The 5,613-nt window shown below is 38.2% G+C and overlaps 1 long non-coding RNA gene across 2 annotated transcripts; it reads right to left on the reverse strand.

The window, feature by feature from the left end:
- Positions 1–303: 303 nt before the first annotated feature.
- Positions 304–2,922, reverse strand: LOC122241355. 2 transcript variants are annotated; one of them, XR_006221443.1, is made up of 3 exons: positions 2,805–2,922; positions 1,410–1,525; positions 304–489 (listed from the first exon to the last, which is right to left on the reverse strand). It is a non-coding gene; the product is annotated as an uncharacterized LOC122241355 (long non-coding RNA). The 2 variants fall into 2 exon arrangements; XR_006221442.1 differs by having other exon boundaries at positions 1,410–1,608.
- Positions 2,923–5,613: the final 2,691 nt, after the last annotated feature.

Here is a 5,613-nt window from a genome sequence, read left to right on the forward strand (position 1 = left end):
GAAAAACTAAGAAGTTGGAGCATTATGTCTTATTAAATGACTGTTTTAATTTTAGATAGAATTGATTGACACTCTGCTGTGAAAAGTGAGAATATTAGTTCTCTTATACATCCTCCTGGCTTACCACCCTCCAATTTCTTAAGTTATATGATTATTGTTACATTTTCTATGTTTATAATATCCGTGATCAAGTAACCATAATTCCTGCAGTTGTTCTTTATTAGTAATGTATATAAATGAGTTCACTCTTTGCCACCAATCTTGTGTTTTGTTTTTGTTTTTATTTGTTTTTATACTGTGGCTTTTTCATCTTCCAGTTCTTTAGTTTGGATAATCTCTTAAATGGCTGATTGGCAAGATGCAGTAATGTCTTTTGTCATCTCTGTGTTCTTTAATATTTGAAGATCTCTGAATGTTTTCTTTGTATTTGAATAACATCTTGATGTTGATATTGGTCAGACTTCAAAGTTGCATGTGATGGAGTCCACTCTAGAGGGTTTAAGTAGGAAAAAAATTACGAAGCTCACAAAATTAGTGGGGAACAGAAACAACAGACTTTAGGCTAACCTTTGTTGCAGTTGGGTTCTCTGAAAGTAGAGTATATATAAAGTAGAGTAAATATAAAATATTCACTAGGGGATAACACGTGTGAAAGGGAAGGGGGGAGCAGGAATGTGCAGAGGAAGAAGTCAAACTGTTGTGCAGACCAAGTAAAGCCTTAGCCAAACTGTGGGGACCTACATCTGCCCTATCTCCTCTTTAGCAGTGTTTAGATCCACCTCTCCATATATTTTTGGGAAGTCGCTCTATCAGGTTTCTGATGGTGCTCTCTCCCTGAGGGAATCTTAGAAGAAGAAGGTTAGTAGGACAAGGTGCAGTCTCTGTCACTGAGGGCTCTGAATTGTCTTTTAGCACCTGGATTGGAGATGGGCAGTGACGGGTAGAAATGGGTGGGGGGACAGAGGTTGGGGGTATTAGCTCTTAGTAGGGTAGAGGCCAATTCTATTTAGATTTAGTAGGGAGTCAAAGTCTTTGGAGATATTCGCCAATATGTTCACATTACTTCTGTCCCAGTCAAAAGTTTTCCCAGCCAAGTTCCTGACCTTTACACACAGACCTGCTTTGGTTCAGTTACTGTGACAGTTAAATTCTGGGCTTGGTCTTCTCTTTCTCTGCCTTCTTCTTGTGGGGAATGAGAACCTTTTGGTATGCAACTGAGAAGGTCTTCTGGCTTTTACATCTGACTTTCAGTTACCTGTTACTCACTCTCATTTGTCCGTTTTCTCTTGTAGAACACCTGTGGGGTTTAGGAAATACTAATCTAACCTCATTACCCTCATGGTCACTATTTCCTCCATGCTAGTACATTCTCCTAATTCACCACTAGGAAAGGTTTAACAACAGATTACCATTTAGTGCCTTGTTCCACCTGCCCATCAGTAACAGGGTCCTCATCGTCAGGTAGTGAGTGCTCTTGTTGCACAGCTCCATCTTCTTGCCTATTTTTCGAGACATTATGTCCATTCTGGACAAACAATACTTTTTTTAGTATAAGTCTCTGCCATATATTGTTTGTAGGCACTGCCCAACTTTTGCAGGTTGGGTTCTCTGGAAATCAGAATGAAAATTGAACTGGGGTTGTAAGGTGTTTGTTAGGGATGGATTCCTATTAAAGGCAATGGGAAGAGGCAGTACAGAATAGAGTGAAAAGTTGAACTGTGAAGTAGGCCTGACAAAACCTTGGCCAGCTCACTGGGCAGCTCTAGAGTTATCCCATGTGAGGCCAGAGTTGCTGGGCCTTCGAATTCCTTCCTTGCTCAGTCACTGGATGTAGGCCACCCTAGAAAATGTATGACTTCTTGAACACAGTTCTCTGCAGTTGAGGCAGACCTTGCTGGGGCTGACAGAAGGAGACATCTGTGCACTGGCCGTTTTCCTTGTTACTGTTTAGCAAGTCTTTCTTAGAAGGGGGATCTGGGTGGTGCATCTCCATGTTTATCCTAAGCTTCTAGGATTAGGGTTGCCAGATTTAGCAAATAAAAATACATGATCCGGGCACCTGGATGTCTCAGTCAGTTAAGTGTCTGACTTTCGCTCAGGTTTTGATTTCACAGTTTGTGGGTTTGAGCCTGGCATCGGGTTCTGTGCTGACAGCTCAGAACCTGGAGTCTGCTTCAGATTCTGTGTCTCCCTCTCTGCCCCTCCTCACGCTCTGTCTGTCTCTCTCAAAAAATAAATAATAAACATTAAGAAAAATAAAAAATACATGATCCCAGTTAAATCTGAATTCCGGATAAATAATTAATAATTTTTTCTAGTATAAGTCTGTCCCATATATTGTTTTGTAGGCTCTGAATTCCAGATAAAAAATTAATAATTTTTTTCTAGTGTAAGTCTATCCCATATATTGTTTTGTAGGCACCGAATAAATGGTGCCCCTGATCATTATAACCTTTCTCCAAGGGTCAAATTAAGAATAATGACCACAGTTTCTTGGCTTTTGTCCCTACCTGGGTACCCTCAAACTTTCCAGATGATCTTTCACATGTGTTCTTAAAAGAGAAACCTACTATTTCTTGCCAGGTTCCTCAATCTCCTATTGGGCATTGCTGCTACACTTTCAGGTACCCTTTCCTGGCATCCCCAGAGCTGAATGGTAGTTTTTGGTGAACTGGTGGAGAATCCCTCCCTTTCCTTAGTGATATATTACACTAGAAGACCATCAAAGAGTGTCATCTGAGTTCCAGTATCTTACAGGAAACCACACTGACCTTTTCAAATTTTGCTTAGAGGCTGTTACTCACCATAGGAATTCTAGATATATGGAGAGTAAGTTTGGAAACGTGGTGTATTGAGAATTATCCTTTTCCTTTGAACTCTAAGTTTTTTAATTCTTGTTTTTATTTTTAGTTCTTTTTGCATCTTTACTTCTTCTTTTAGGTTGCATTTTACCCCCAGAATCCAGAATGGTCCTTATTGCCTCATAATGGGATTCTGGGCAGTAGGGAGTGGACTGAGGGAAGATACGCCAGCTAGAACTTTAGTGAGGATTCAGATAGGTTCCAGGATGTCTTATGAACTGGATCAGAGCATCACTGGAAGTCATTTTGCTTTAAATTTTTTTTTCCCAAAGAAAGGAAGATTTTGACCTGCTGCAAAGCATCGATGTAATGGAATAGTGTTTGTCTGTCTCAGGTATTGCCTCCATGACCTGGCTCGATGGATCCATATCCAATTCTGGGGAGAGAAAGGCTGCAGATGGTAGGTGAAAAAGCTTCCATGAGGGACTGAGTATATGGGCACAAGTGGCAGGCACTACTTGGGCCCAGGTGTTCAAGCATGGCACAAAGTGGGAACATGACACTTGTCCGACAACTTAAAAATTGGTAGCTCTAGAGTCATTGGATGGTAGTACCTTTGGCAGACATTTGGCAGTCATTTCATGGTGGGTACCAGTAATATGGCAAAAGCTAGAAATCCTCAAATAGACTTAAGGCAGTGAATATATTGGGTGGAGCAGGAGAAGAAGAATTTTAGACAGTGTAAGGTAAAACTGGAAAACTGATTCATATTCAGATTTGAAGCATTCCTTGTTGGAGAGCGCATTATAAGTTTAATGTTGTTATATTAGGTGATTATTTGGGGTTAATGTAATTGTAAAGGAAAAATAAACATGGAAGCCAAAATTACATTGTAGTATAATTGGAAGGCAAGCATTCAGATGAAAAGTAAAATGCTGAAAATAATTTTAAAAATTAACAAACTGAGGGCTGATGGGCGTGGGAGGGAGGGGAGGGTGGGTGATGGGTATTGAAGAGGGCATCTTTTGGGGTGAGCACTGGGTGTTGTATGGAAACCAATTTGACAATAAATTTCATATATTTAAAAATAAATAAATAAATAAAAATAAAAATAAAAATAAATAAACAAAAAAATTAATATGGGAATGAAGATACACGTTAAAAAAAAATCTTATAGAAAATACCTGTTCAGACTCCCTGAGGCCATAGACCCAGTTGAGAGATACTGGTCTGTTCATTTCTGTCACTTCAGTCTGGCACATCTGAATCAGTAAATGCTCTGTAGTTATGAAGGACTATATCCCTTTGTGGTTACCTTTGTTAATGCTGATTGCTAACTTCCTTGCATTACTACTTATTTTCTGTCAGTTCATTTTGGACTGTGAGTGTTTTCCAGTGTTCTTTCTCTCCACTATTTAGACATAGGAGATTTATTGTCTACCCACCAACAGAAGAATTTTAGATAACTGTTCACCTTTCTCGCCTTTTCCACTCTCTGGTACAATCTGGTTTAAACAGTTATTATTTGGGATTGAAAAAAGAGTCAAGGACCAGGTTGGGTCTCATAACTCTCTGTCCCATCACCTTCAATATAGCTATTTGTGGATAAGAATGTTGCACAAATTAATTATGCATATATAATTTATATTCCATAGCAATTATATGCATGTAATATGTTGTCCAGAGCCTGTGGAGCTGATATGGCTAACCTAGTGAGCGTAGGATGTCAATTGCTTTTCAAATATGGTGCTATACCATTTGGTAATCTCTATACTTTGGTAACCTCTTCTGATATTGATGAAATGGTGATGTCTTTACCCAATGTTGAGATATAGTCTTTTTTATATTTGCTTTTTTTCTGGCTAATTGGTTATTATGGCACATGAACCAACACCCTTAGTTTAATTAGCATAATGTTTCCCAATTAAGTTAAGTGGCTTAGATATTTGATCTTAAAATGACATTGTAGGAGAACATAAAAATGTTGTGGAGATATGAAAAAGCCTTTGAACATCAGGCTATTAGAATGTTATATATGTGTTCAATATGTCTAAGAGTCAAAGCAAAATATAGCAGTCATCTATTTAGAGGAGTAGAGGTACAGAGTTTATCAATGTCATCCCACTGATGGCCTGATAAGAAAGGGCTTATACAGTCAGATGGCTGGAATTAAAGGCCACATCACCAGGATAAGAAAATTTGCTGAAAACGATGGTGTGTGAGATGAAATGATCATTTCCTTTGTGACAATTATGAAGTTAGGATAGTGTGGGAGGTGTAAGGGTTACAGAGAGGATTAGGTGTAAGAATAACAAGGCAGAGTGGGAGGATAGCATTTAGTACAGATGGCAATGCAATGTATTGTGGCTATATTGTAGGGCACATTAAATTGGCTAGAGATGGTTTTAAAGCTGGTGAAAATGAACATTTTCCAAATCTTTATAAAGAATAGATATTACCTTTTTATCAAAATAGAAATGGTTGACCCATTTATAAAATAAAACACAGTTTGACCATATTAGCAAAATGAATGGATGTAATGGACATTTATGGAAGCCTACATAAAGTGTTTACACTTGTGAGTAAATCTGTGTAAATAGTGTATACCTAAGCATGGTACTCATCTTTTAGTAAATATTGCTTGTGTGCCCTAAAAAAAAAGGTAAAACAGATTGTTGAGGTAATTGAGTACCGTGCAGAAGAAAATGCAATTTCTTAACTAAATTGGCAGTGACACCATATCACTGGGGTTTATACATTAGAAAATTTCCCCCATAGATTTAATGATTTCAGAATATACCTACACTGTCTA

Source organism: Panthera tigris, chromosome C1, assembly GCF_018350195.1.
Source record: "Panthera tigris isolate Pti1 chromosome C1, P.tigris_Pti1_mat1.1, whole genome shotgun sequence".
Classification (NCBI taxonomy): domain Eukaryota; kingdom Metazoa; phylum Chordata; class Mammalia; order Carnivora; family Felidae; genus Panthera; species Panthera tigris.